Consider the following 13,513-nt stretch of genomic DNA (forward strand, 5'->3'; position numbering starts at 1 on the left):
AACGATTTTTACCTCTTTTGCGATCGTTTTAGGTCACTCCGAGGTGTTACATGCTGCGATGTCGCTAACGACGCCGGATGTGTGTCACAAACACAATGACCCTGACGATCTATCGTTAGCGATGTCGCAGCGTGTAAAGTACCCTTAAGTCATGTTGCAAGGCTTTTTAAAAAGTCAATATTGACTTTTAATAGGTTGCACAAAAGTTCAAGTCCTCTTCCTCTCTCAATTGGCTATTTACATATTCTGCCTAGGAAAAAAAATAATAAAATATTCAAACCATACAATATTTACCATATAAAATTGATGCATAAAACACTAAGTATACTAAGTTACTTTTCTAAGTGTCAGAGTTTTAATATACAAATGATGATATATTGTTTATGTAGGAGAAAGAACTTTATTATTGTTATAAAAAATTGCACTTGCCTATAATATCAATGATCTATGGGCGCTAACACTGGATGGTAGAAGACAGAGCATCTTTGGCTTCATATTTCTTTTCCTGTACCAGAATATTGGCTTTGTGAGTTGCCATATTTTTTTCTAGAAATTGGATGTACAATACTTCAGTGTATGTGAACCCCAAGTCTGTTGCCAATTAAACCACGTTTGCTCAATTTCATACCATAATTTCTACAACCTGTGGGAAAAAAAATACAAATTGAGGCTCACATATGGCAGACACAATGAATTACTTCTTTTTATGAAGACTTAAGGAAATGATTTAGGAAATTTCATTTAATCTCTCAGAATTATTTAAGTAGCAGGAGATTCAATATTATCATTATCATTATCACTGGTGTCATCCTCATTTTCTTTCACCTGGACTATATTCTTATTCCCTAAAGTGACATTTCATAGTGATGTCACAAAGTATAAAAGACCATGTGAACGATTTTCTGTCTTATGCTGAGTTATTTTAAAGACTTAGGACGTAAATCTTCTATTTTCTGAAAGCCAACTGTTTTGTTTGATAAAAATAAATTGAGTCTTGGAAACTTACCGTATTAAAGAAAATGGTTGAAATAGAATTTAGCACCACAATCACCACTCCGGAAGGGTTTGTTTTCAGCGCTGGAGAGGCACTTCTAATCTAAGGTCTCTGCCCTTAGTATTATACTCACCGACCGCCGTCTTCACCTTTTATTGGTGCCGCCCAGTCCTGAGGCACTATCTTGTGATCGCAACTTGTGACTGCCAGAAGTCAAAGGAAATGGTCACAAAACTATCAATGTAAGGGCGGCTTTGCACATTGCGACATTCCACGTGCGATGTCGATGGGGTCAAATCGAAAGTGACGCACATCCGGCGTCGCAGTCGATATCGCAACGTGTAAAACCTTTTTGATACGATGAACGAGCGCAAAAGCGTCGTTATCGTATCATCGCTGCAGCCTCCGACATTTCCATAATGCCGGTGCAGCGACAGGTGCGATGTTGTTCCTCGCTCCTGCGGCAGCACACATCGCTGTGTGTAAAGCCGCAGGAGCGAGGAACATCACCTTACCTGCCTCCCAACTGCAATGAGAAGGACGGAGGTGGGCGGGATGTTTACATCCTGCTCATCTCCGCCCCTCCACTTCAATTGGCCGCCTGCCGTGTGACGTCGCTGTGATGCCGCACGACTCGCCCCCTTAGGAAGGAGGCGGGTCGCCGGCCAGAGGGACGTCGCACGGCAGGTATGTGCGTGTGAAACTGCCGTAGCGATAATAATCGCTACGCCAGCTTTCACTAGATATTGCACGTGCGACGGGGGCGGGACTATCGCTGCAGCATCGGTAACACATTGTGCAAAGCCCGCCTAAGTCTATGAGAACCAGAACAATTTTGTCATAAACTTACATTGATTTTTGACTTCTGGATTGCTCCATCAAACACAGGGGCAGCCGGCAGGTCACAAACAGAAGACCGGTGGGCATGGCGTTGATAATAAAGACGCCAGAAGGTGAGTATAAAATTAAAGACAGGGGACTTATCTCCTTCACGACTGCGAGGCAGAAGGGTACGTCCTATTTTTATGTGACTTAACGACGAGGGATGTACCTGTATGTGCCAAAAATCACGGGGACACAGGGGGCTGTGCACGCGCGATCGTGGCCGGTGACTCGGCTTATCCTACAGCTGAGTCATTGCCTCCGCAGCCAGAAACGGTGCCTGCGCCGTCCATGGCTAGTTAGCCCCCTAATTGATGCAATCAATACCGATCGCGACACTTAGGAAATTAGGAGAGGGATTGCACTCCCTCTTTCCTCTAATCTAGACCACTGCGATATAATCGCAAGGACCTGATCATTGTCATGGTGAAACAAGGTCACCTGACTGCTGGGGCCCTACAGAGAGCATCTGTGATCATGCCTGCAGCATCATCAGACACACACTCTCACTGCAGAGCTGACAGTTGTGATGTCCTGCAGTGATCGAGCACTGCAGAACATTTCAGCTGCAATCAGAGCACTTTGGGGTGCTGTCCCATAAAAGGACTTAGTGAAAAAAGTAAAAAAAAAGTTTTTAAAGAAAGCAAAAATATTAAAACAAATCAGAAAATAAAGAACAAAAAAATGAAAAAAAAATTTGAATAAATAGGTATATTTGTGTAAAAAAATTAAAATAAACAAAAAAAATACATATTTGGTATTGCCGCATTCATAACAACCCAAGCTATAAAACTGTGACACTACTTAATCCCTTCAGCGAACACAGTTAAAAAAAGAAATAAAAGTAGCAAAAACTGTCTTTTCAACATACAGCTGACAAAAAAAGTGGAGTAAAACGTGATAAAAAAATCATACAAAGATAAAAATGGCACAGCTGAAAACATCATCTTGTCCCACAAAAAAACAAGCTGCCAAACAGCTCTGTCAGCCAAAAAATAAAAGTTATAGCTCTCAGAATACAGCAATGCAAAAACAGCTTTTTCTCCTATAAAATTATTTTTATGGTTTAAAAGCGGTAAAACAAAAAAAACTATATAAATATAGTATCGATGTAATCGGACCAACCTGTAGAAGAAAGCTATTTTATCACTCTTATGGCATGGTGAATGGCGTAAAAAACATCACAAAAAACACTATTCCTGAATTGTTGGTTCTTTGATTCTGCCTCACAAAAAGTGAAATAGAAAGCGATCAAAAATTATTGTGTTACTAAAAATGGTACCAGTAAAACTCCAACTCTTCCTGCAAAATACAAGCTCTCACATGACACTGTTGGCAGAAAAAAAATAAAAAGAACTATAGCCTTCAAAATTCAGTGATGCAAAAAGACTTTATTTTGTAAAAAGTGGGTTTTTTTAGTGTTATAGTCACAGAACCTAAAAAAAAGATATAAACCTGGAATCGCTGTAATCATACTGACCGGAAGACTAAAGCCGCCTAATCACCTATACCGTGAGGTGAATGGCGTAAAAAATAAATAAACAAAGCCAATTCTTCCAGTTCTAATGATTTGTTCATTTTGCCTCTTATAGATTGCAATATGGCGGGACTAATATTTATCCTGCGCTCCATGCTGAGTGCTTGTGTGACGCCCCATGGATGCTGATCCTCTTCAGGGACGCCACAGGACTTGTACAATTTGGCCAACAGATAAGGTCAGTTATTTTATTTGTCATGACGCCACTCACGGCTTGCGGTCAGGGATGTAAATGACCGCCGATGCAGGTTTTACGAGCTTCTGGGGCTAATGAGGTCTGCAGCCAGGTGATATAGCCTCCAATGAGTGAGGCAGGCCCCAGGGGCTCAGGTGAGCAGGGTAGCAGGCTCCAAAATAACACAGGTAGAGTCCAAAAGTCTTTTAACTGGTTTTTACTCATTTCAGTTGTTTTAGTGAGCTTACACAGGCGATGCTTCGATGAACCAGGTAGGACCAGGTCTCCTTCGGGCCAGTCTGAGGGTAACCTATTGCTCACCTTCCTAGCACTTCTGTGTTCAGATAACCTCTGACGTGAAGTACCATAGGAGGCTATCCAGGGAGTCGCAACTGCCTTTTCTCCCCTGTGTTTGGACCATTTGCTGGCAGCGTGGATCAGGTGAGATAGCTTCAGGCTCTGTCTCCTTATGGGTCCCCGCGTTGCTGCTGAGGCTTGGACTTTGTAAGGTTGGTGAGGTACTTGTAGTTCCCCTCACTGGCAGGTTTAGCAAATAGTTAAACTGGAGTCTGCTCTAGGGACCTGTACCCCATACGTGCCTAGTCACCAGGAGCACCTTCTCTGTCCTCACTCGATGACCGTTCTCCCCCCACTAACGATTACTACACCGCGCAGGGTCTGACTAGTGGCTGCGCGCGCATCTCACTCGCGACCGCCGTGCTCCACTACCAGACTGGCTCTCCTATCTCCCTGACAACTCTGCACTTTAGCTCGCAGCCCCTCCACTATACCTCTTAAATTCTTGAAAAGATTTGAAAGCTAGCCCCTTCTGGAGACTACCCAATGGTCCCCTCTAAAGGTGTGGGAGACCTGGTTGCTATGTGTCTGTACGTACACAACTCATTCTGGCCCTTAGGATTACCTGGAAGTACTGTCACAGCATGGGTGCAGTACTCAGTGGTGCCTGACCGGGTCAGGGGCGCCACACTTGCACCAGGGTTATGTATAAGAGTACATGCCAACAATCAGGAATAACAGTATACTGTGGATGGATTAATAGAATTCCCATGACCTTTGTGCTTTTATTCTCCGCAGCATTAACTGACATGCGGTGCGGCTTCCCTAGATGCTGTATGTCAATTATTATGCATAATAAAAGAATAGCTCCGGCAAACTTAAATAATGAACAAGGAAAACATTTTTTTGGGATGCTTAAAGATATTTATTCGTGCATAGGTAAATAAAAAGGATTCAAATCCAACGTTTCGACCATATATTCCCGGTCTTTATCAAGGATAGACATATCTAATGTAACAGGAAATATAATCAACATACGTATTATACAATAGAGATCACTTTTTTACACACAGTTCTAACAAATTCAACTGTCCAATAATATCGCACAGACTCAAACATATATGTATACGTTTTTTTCTCAGGAAAAATCATATTTAGAGTGAAACAATAAATCACATCCTGTCAAAAAGGAAATAATCTAATCACTTTGATCATGTAAGAAGTCTAAATAGCAGAACATACACCCACCTAGAGGGAAACCATAACAGTAAGTGGTCAAACGACAAATCGCCGTCAATTCGGTAGAATGGTAGGCAAAAAATGGAGAAACCTGAAATCATATTCAGGAAATAAAATATTATTATGCATAATTGTCGATGTATGGTACAAGACATACAGAGGTATGTATTAGTGGGCCAGTGTAGTTCCAATGCGGTATGTCTCCTTAGTTCCTTTTCGTAGTCCCGGGAACGTACCTCTTCATTAGAAATAGATAGAAATGTATTCGGTATGGTAACCTTGCATAATATGCTGCTGACTTCTTCAGCATTATAAGAAAAAGTTGTGAAGGACATATGGGCCAATGGATGAAAACACTGGAGCTCAGGTGAAAAAATCAACAGTCAATTAAAGTATAGAGATACATGCGACTGCAGCCTGACCGCTCAGTAAGCTCTACCCACATATAGTACATGACAGAGGGATTTTTCTGATTCCTGATGCATGTATGGCAGCACTGTCAGAGCATTTCTCCCTGTATTGGCCATGGGGAAGACTATTCTCGTTGCGGAGACCTGACAAACCAGTCTGGCTGTCAGTGAGGCCACTTATAGCTGCAATGCCCCTCTGTGAAATATTCAAATTGTCTCTCCAGGGACGAAGGAGACAAACTCTAACGACACCTATTGAAAGTAGCAATTTTAAAAGTCAAAAGGGGCCTTTTAACGAGCCTTTTCATGTGACTAAAGCCCACAGGTTTTGTGACATATCAGCGACCTCGCCAGCGATATTGCTGTGTGTGACAAGCAGCAGCGAGCGGGCCCTTGCTGCGAGGCCGCTGATCGTGACAAAACCATCAGCACCATTTTTTACTCGTTAGTCTCCCGCTGTGCAGCACACATTGGCGAGTTTGACGGTTCGAGACCAACGAGCGCCGGTTCTGAGTGTGCAGGGAGCCGTCGTTACACAGGTCGCTGGTGGCTGATGGCTGGTCGCTGTGGAGATCTGCCTGATTGACAGCTCAACAGCGACCATGTAGTGACATTCCAGCAATCCCTGCCAGGTGGGATCGCTGGTGGGATCGCTGGTACGTCACTATGTGTAACGGGACCCTTAGGATTTATGCCAGATCAGAAACCCAATTTGGAGACACAGTGTTTTGGGGTCCTTACCCCACATCAGTGCAAAGTATGGGTGTCTGATGTGGATTGTGATAGTTATTGTGTTGCAAGAGATATATTCCAATACTATACAGGAAAAAAAGGATCGGCACATCCAAAAATATGTTAAAAAATGACTTCTTTATTTTCACATAAGTTAAAAGTCAATCCAAGACATGGTAGCCCTGATTAATTTCCGGCACAAAAAAGTGCCCTTAATAGGATGAATAAGGATGCTTTTTTGCACCAGAAATGCGCAAGGGCTATCATGTCTTGGATTGACTTTTAAATTATGTGGAACTAAATAAGCTTTTTTTTTTTCATATTTTTGGATGTGCTGATCCTCTTTTCTCTGTATTCCAGTCCACCTGGTGGATGTTTCCATCGCAGCACTCCATGGATGCATGGTGACACACATTGTTGGGCGTGTTCAGCTTTCCTCTGTCTCCTGTTTCATTCCAATACTATACTCCACATTTTATGGCAGAACACTACAATTTTAAGTATTACTTAGTGAATTTTAAAATTGCAACTTTATAAAAACAAGGATCTGGACTGTTTCCATTGCTTCTTAGATTTTTATTTCATTAGAAGTAGGCAATACTCAACCTCTACTAGAAAAGCTGTTTCTTGTCACTTCAAATGGGCAGCAAAAAGGAACAGGGGTCTCAGGACACCTGGGATAGCTGTTTTAGATGTTTCTTCTTTATAACAAGGGTTTCCGAATAATTATTATGCATTGCTTATATAGCACCATCATATTCACCAGCACTTTACAGACATCATTGTCACTGTCCCCAATGGAGCTCACAATTTAAATCCCCTAAAGTTGAGTTCCCCAACTCCAGTTCTCAGGGACCACCAACAATGCCTGTTTTCAGGATTTCCTTAGTATTTTCCTTAGTATCCGCCGCAGCAGCCATCACTGACCCGCCACCGCTATCAGCACAGCCTCTGCCTCCTGTGACCCGCTCCAGCACTGCTGCCGGCCCCCCTCCGGTAAGACAACACCAGAGTATACCTTTTTTTTATCTCTAAATTTGGGGTGCGTCTTATAATCCGGTGCATCTCATAAAACAAAAAATACGGTACTTTTGGACTGCTAAAATTCTACATTTTGTGCTATTCTCTTTATGCAAATCCAGCAAAATGGGCATCACTGACAATGCCCTCAATGGCTCAAACCAAAAATGCCGAAGAAAAGACCAGACAGGAGAGAGTAACTAGTGAGAAGCCGGGAGAGGTACAAGTTTATTATTACTATTATTATTATTATTAGTAGTAGTAGAAATAATTATATCTCTGTATATATATATATATATATATATATATATATATATATATATATATATATATATATATATATATTTATACCGTACAGACCAAACGTTTGGACACACCTTCTCATCTCTGGAACCACTATTAAGAGGAGACTTTGTGCAGCAGGCCTTCATGGTAAAATAGCTGCTAGGAAACCACTGCTAAGGACAGGCAACAAGCAGAAAAGACTTGTTTGGGCTAAAGAGCACAAGGAAAGGACATTAGACCAGTGGAAATCTGTGCTTTGGTCTGATGAGTCCAAATTTGAGATCTTTGGATCCAATTACCGTGTCTTTGTAGAAAAGGTGAACGGACGGACTCTACATGCCTGGTTCCCACCGTGAAGCATGGAGGAGGAGGTGTGATGGTGTGGGGGTGCTTTGCTGGTGACACTGTTGGGGATTTATTCAAAATTGAAGGCATACTGAACCAGCATGCCTACCACAGCATCTTGCAGCGGCATGCTATTCCATCCGGTTTGCGTTTAGTTGGACCATCATTTATTTTTCAACAGGACAATGACCCCAAACACACCTCCAGGCTGTGTAAGGGCTATTTGACTAAGAAGGAGAGTGATGAGATGCTACGCCAGATGACCTGGGCTCCACAGTCACCAGACCTGAACCCAATCAAGATGGTTTGGGGAAAGCTGGATCTCAGAGTGAAGGCAAAAGGGCCAACAAGTGCTAAGCATCTCTGGGAACTCCTTCAAGACTGTTAGAAAATCATCAAACCTTTGGTGTGTACTGCATATATATATATATATATATATATATATATATATATATATATATATATATATGTATGTATGTATATTACAATATTCCTATATATACTCCGATATTACAATTATATTATTGTGAAATATCTCTAAATTTTTATTTTTTTATTATACACTTCCGATTCAATAAAAATAGAAAATAAAATATTGTGTAAATTAAAAACCCACACCTTGAAACAGAAGCTGAAAGCAATTCGAACTTTTTGCTAAATCCATGTTTTTCAAATGCAAATAATGTGGCAGGTCTGCACAGTGTGAGATAAGTAGCTAACAATGTGTTAATCTCTCTTTCATGCACCAGCAAACTATTCCAGCATAATTGTGACAACATAGCACCTTTAATTGGGCTTGTTGACCAACAAGTAGAGTATGAATTTTAAGTATGTAATTACTTATTCTTAGTGTACTCAATTATTATGAATGCAGATTATTGCTACTGCCCTTTATAACGCAATCTGTTCTGACACTCAGCATAAAAGAACTAGTTTCTACATTATATAGTGAAAGAAGATAAAAAAAAGATATATGATGTTTCAAATAAGGTAAAAAGGATAATAATGAAGCATGATTAATTGTTAATATGTATTATTATTATTATTATTATTATTAATATTATTATTATTATTATTATTATTATTATTGGCAATAACAAAATAAAATAATAATAATAATAATAATAATAATAATAATAGTAATAATAATAATACAAAATGTAATAAAAGGTATTAAAATAGCTAATAAAATAGGAAATAATAATAATAATAATAATAATAATAATAATAATACAATTACAAAAGGTAATGAAAGGTATTAAAGTAGGTAATACAAAGTGTATTTATTATATTGTATTCATGTATTTCATTAATTGACCACAAACAAATATAAACATTTTTTATTGATAAAATATATATATTCTAAATAAACTGAATTTTAAAGCTGGGTAATTCTTTCAGTGAGGTACACATTTTTTGACTGATGTCTAAAGCCCGCTTTACACGCTACAATATATCTTACGATGTGTCGGCGGGGTCACAACGTAAGTGACACACATCCGATATCGTAAGGTACATTGTAGTGTGTGACATGTACATGCGATTGCGAATGAACGGTAAAACGTTCATCACACGCACGCCGTTCAATTCCTAAAAATTGAACATCAGGTTGTTCATCGTACCCGGGGTAGCACACATCACTGTGTGTGACACCTCGGGAACGATGAACAGATCTTACCTGCGTCCTGAGGCTCCCGGCCAGCAATGCGGAAGGAAGGAGGTGGGCGGGATGTTTACGTTCCGCTCAGCTCCGCCCCTCCGCTTCTATTGGCCGACTGCCGCGTGATGTCGATGTGTTGCCGAATGTCCCTCCCACTCCAGGAAGTGGACGTTCGCCGCCCACATCGAGGTCGTATGGACAGGTAAGTACGTGTGACGGGGGTTAATCGTTTGTGCGGCAACAAATTGAACGTTCCACACAAATGATGAGGGCGGTTACGATCGCATACGATATTGTATGCAGAATCGTAACATGTAAAGCAGGCTTAACTCTGATGTGCGATTTTCACTTTTGACTGCACGTTATCATTTCTACATGCATATTATTATTATCTGACTGACTTAACATAGAGATGAGTGAATTGATATATAATGAATTAAATACATTTCAAGTTTAGAAAAAATGGATTTGCCAGAATTCAATTTTTATTCAGAATTCTGTTTAAAGAAATCCAGTAAACTAGTGACCAATCTGAAGGCATTTTGCTGTATTCTATTAAATGCTGAAAAGGATTAAACTTTATGCAAAGAACATGAGACAAAGGAGGGCATTGAAGAGCCCAAATGTTCATCTCAATATAACCCTTTATGTGCTGTTTTGTAAATTGAAGTTGGCTCTATACCTGTTGGGGTACCCTCTTAGGCCTATTTCACACATCAGTGATTCTGGTACATCTGTGCTAGTTTTTATACATACCAGAATCCCTGACATACGCAGAGCCATTAAAATCAATGGGTCTGCGCACACATCAGTGATTTTTCACTGACCGTGTCTCCATGCGGCGTACTTGCGTGTCAGTGATTTCCGCACAGAGACATGTCTGTTTTTTTCTGGCATCACTGATGTCCCATGGACCACACTATGGTGCGATCCATGAAACACGTACCAGAAAAACACGGACATTGAAAATAAAAAGCATTTAACTCACCTTTTCCAGAGTCGCTCTTTTCTGCTCTCTGCAGCTTCATGGCCGGCTCATTACTGGCATGAATATTCATGAATGCATAGAGCCAACCCGGAAGCAGCTCCAGAGGTGAGAGAGAGTGGCGGGCGGATGCAGCACCGCAGGACGCTTCAGCACCACAGACAGCAGGAATGGGACTGATGAGTATATGTCCATGTGCAATCAAGGAGCACGGATAACGTCTCATGGATTGCACATGGACAACCCACATGTGCCGTGAATCATGGCACACGGGGGGACATATGCGTGTTTAACACATTTGTGTTTTTCACTGACGTATGAAACAGGCCTTAGGGCTCATGTGCACATAACTGCAGAATATTCTGCAGCGATTTGACAGCACATGTGCGCGTCAAATCGCTGCAGAAGCACTGCATAATGAATGCAGTTATTTTGTTAAAAAAAAGCCGATTTCATGCGCTCTGGCTGCTGCCCTCACCATAGACAGAGGGGAGCTGCATCCATATTGCACGGAATAATTGACATGCTCATTTTATGAACGCACGGATTTGGATCAAAATTTTAGCATCCAAATCGCTGCGTCCACAAAAGCATTGTGCACACGTATCATGCACAATCTACATAGATTATGCAGGGGACACAGGACACATGCATTTACGCTGCAGTGCAATACACAGTGTAAACGCATGCTATTATGCAACGTGCGCATGAGACCTTAGGCACCTACACAGGTTGCACCCATGGTATGTCTGTCCTTGCCGTTAGAATGGGGAGACAGAAAATAAAGTAGTGGAGATCAGAGCTGCAGCATAGAACAGAAAAGGAGAGGTGAGCAGAGGATTTCTTTTAACCACTTTTCTCCCTTCACTGCAATCAGGGCAATTTGATATAGGGCAAAATCAAGTGAAACTAATTGGAGGACACGAATTCATCTCTGAATTGTAAAGTGCTGTGGAATACATTAGTGTTCAAGAAATAAAAATGATTATTATTACTATGATTTCTATTTACTTGTCCTCTCATTCATAAGAATAACATGGATAATCGACAAAATCATGAAGTGACAATGGAGGCGATTGTTTTCATCATATTCTATTACATTTTATTGTGTATTCTTATCTCTTTACTATCATTCGTTTTGTACATGAAATTATTTGTTTTTAAAATGACATATTTTATACTATGTGATCGTAAAAACTAATGCAAATATAAAGATTGCTATCAGTTTATATGTGATGCCCTGGCAAAACTAGGTAGTCACAGATGACTGTACCCCCCACCAAGGGTGCAGGAATCGCTTCCTCGTTGGGATTACACACATACACCCACATGGTGCATATGAGCAGCCTCCCCTCCCCCCAGTTAGGAGCTGAAAAGAGCAGCAGGGGAGTTCAGTCAGTCGGAGGAGAGCAGCAGAGCAGTCAGTAGTGTGTCTCCTGGGCTGCAGAGAAAGTTGCAGAGCGGTCAGGGGTTGGAGCCCCTGGACTGCGGGAACAGGTCAGGCACTAGGAGGGGACCCAAAGTGGACCAGGGCAGGGTAGTGGACTTCCCCCATTCCAACTAGAGGACCTAAGCAGACTACAAGGTGCAGTGCAACAACAGATGGATCCTGCTCATTGCACCATATGTGGGATCTGCACACCCCTCCAAAAGGCTCTCGGTCACCAGCAAGTTGGTTTACAAAAGACTCTGTGTATTCTTGACCCTCCACATCAATACAGCCTCAACCAACACCAAGACAACCGAACTGTGAGTTTCCTGCTCCCTGCAATCCTTGCCACCACCATAACTCCCACTGGGCCCCGGGACTACACCTCCTCTACCCGTGGAGGGGATACCACCTTGCTTCCCCACACCATCAGTCCTGGGTACGGTCCCCAGAGGCAGCGGCGGTGCCACCATCTCATCACTGCAACGGTGGCGTCACAGACAATCTCCCTTACCTAATCCCCTTTTTGCTGTGGAGCCTGGGATCACAGACTGGGTCACGCCACCGTGATACTTACAGAGGTGACCCCTTGGCCCAGATCTGAGTACCCCCTATCCTTGGGCGACACATATACATAGAGTGGAGGGTCTTACCTTGGCCCTAAAGTCACAACATTGTCACACAATCATGCAGTTTGTTAAGACTCTACTGAAACCTGCTGGAACGCTGAGGTCCTCGACAGTGGGTGTGAATTGGCAAGCACACTGGGCAACTTGTGCGAAGAATTGTAAGACGACTCAAAATTGAATTTATATCTAATAAAACTCCCCTTGGTCAAATAATACTAATAAATACAGGGTATTTGAATGGATGGCCAGGTCTTACCCTTTTCCAGTTATTTGTAGTCAATGTAGTTCAATACTGACTGCTTTTTTTAGGGAATATTTTGCAGTGATTCTGTTATAGTAGAATCATTCTAGACATACAGTTAGGTCCAGAAATATTTGGACAGTGACACAATTTTCGCGAGTTGGGCTCTGCATGCCACCACATTGGATTTGAAATGAAACCTCTACAACAGAATTCAAGTGCAGATTGTAACATTTAATTTGAAGGTTTGAACAAAAATATCAGATAGAAATTGTAGGAATTGTACACATTTCTTTACAAACACTTCACATTTTAGGAGGTCAAAAGTAATTGGACAAATAAACCAAACCCAAACAAAATATTTTTATTTTCAATATTTTGTTGCGAATCCTTTGGAGGCAATCACTGCCTTAAGTCTGGAACCCATGGACATCACCAAACGCTGGGTTTCCTCCTTCTTAATGCTTTGCCAGGCCTTTACAGCCGCAGCCTTCAGGTCTTGCTTGTTTGTGGGTCTTTCCGTCTTAAGTCTGGATTTGAGCAAGTGAAATGCATGCTCAATTGAGTTAAGATCTGGTGATTGACTTGGCCATTGCAGAATGTTCCACTTTTTTGCACTCATGAACTCCTGGGTAGCTTTGGCTGTATGCTTG

The sequence above is a fragment of the Anomaloglossus baeobatrachus genome, chromosome 3, assembly GCF_048569485.1.
Source record: "Anomaloglossus baeobatrachus isolate aAnoBae1 chromosome 3, aAnoBae1.hap1, whole genome shotgun sequence".
In the NCBI taxonomy this organism is placed as follows: Eukaryota; Metazoa; Chordata; class Amphibia; order Anura; family Aromobatidae; genus Anomaloglossus; species Anomaloglossus baeobatrachus.